The following is a 498-nucleotide window of genomic DNA, read 5'->3' on the forward strand; positions in this document are numbered from 1 at the left end:
GATTTGGGTTAGGATTAGGATGAGGATGAGCATGAGGATGACGACGAGGAAGAGGATGAGGGTGAGGATGTGGATGAGGATGGGGAATAGAATAAGGATGAGGATGGGGACTAGGATAAGGATGAGGATCAGGATCAGGATCAGGATTAGGATTAGGGTTAGGAATAGGATGAGGATGAGGGCAGGATAAGGGTTAGGATTAGGATCAGGATGAGGATGAGGAAGAGGACAAGGATGAGGACGAGGATGAGGAATAGGATTAGTATAAGGTATAGGATTAAGATTCAGATTAGGGTTAGATGGGGATGAAAATGAAGTTGAGGATTAGGATGAGAACGAGGATAAGGATAAGGATGAGGATGGGGATGAGTATGAGCATGAGGATGAGGAGGAAGATGAGGATTAAGATGAGGATGAGGATTAGGATAAGGATGAGCATGAGGATGAGGATGTGATGAGCATTAGGATGGGGATGAGGATGAGTATGAGGATGGGGAT

Source organism: Lupinus angustifolius, chromosome LG02, assembly GCF_001865875.1.
Source record: "Lupinus angustifolius cultivar Tanjil chromosome LG02, LupAngTanjil_v1.0, whole genome shotgun sequence".
Lineage (NCBI taxonomy): Eukaryota > Viridiplantae > Streptophyta > Magnoliopsida > Fabales > Fabaceae > Lupinus > Lupinus angustifolius.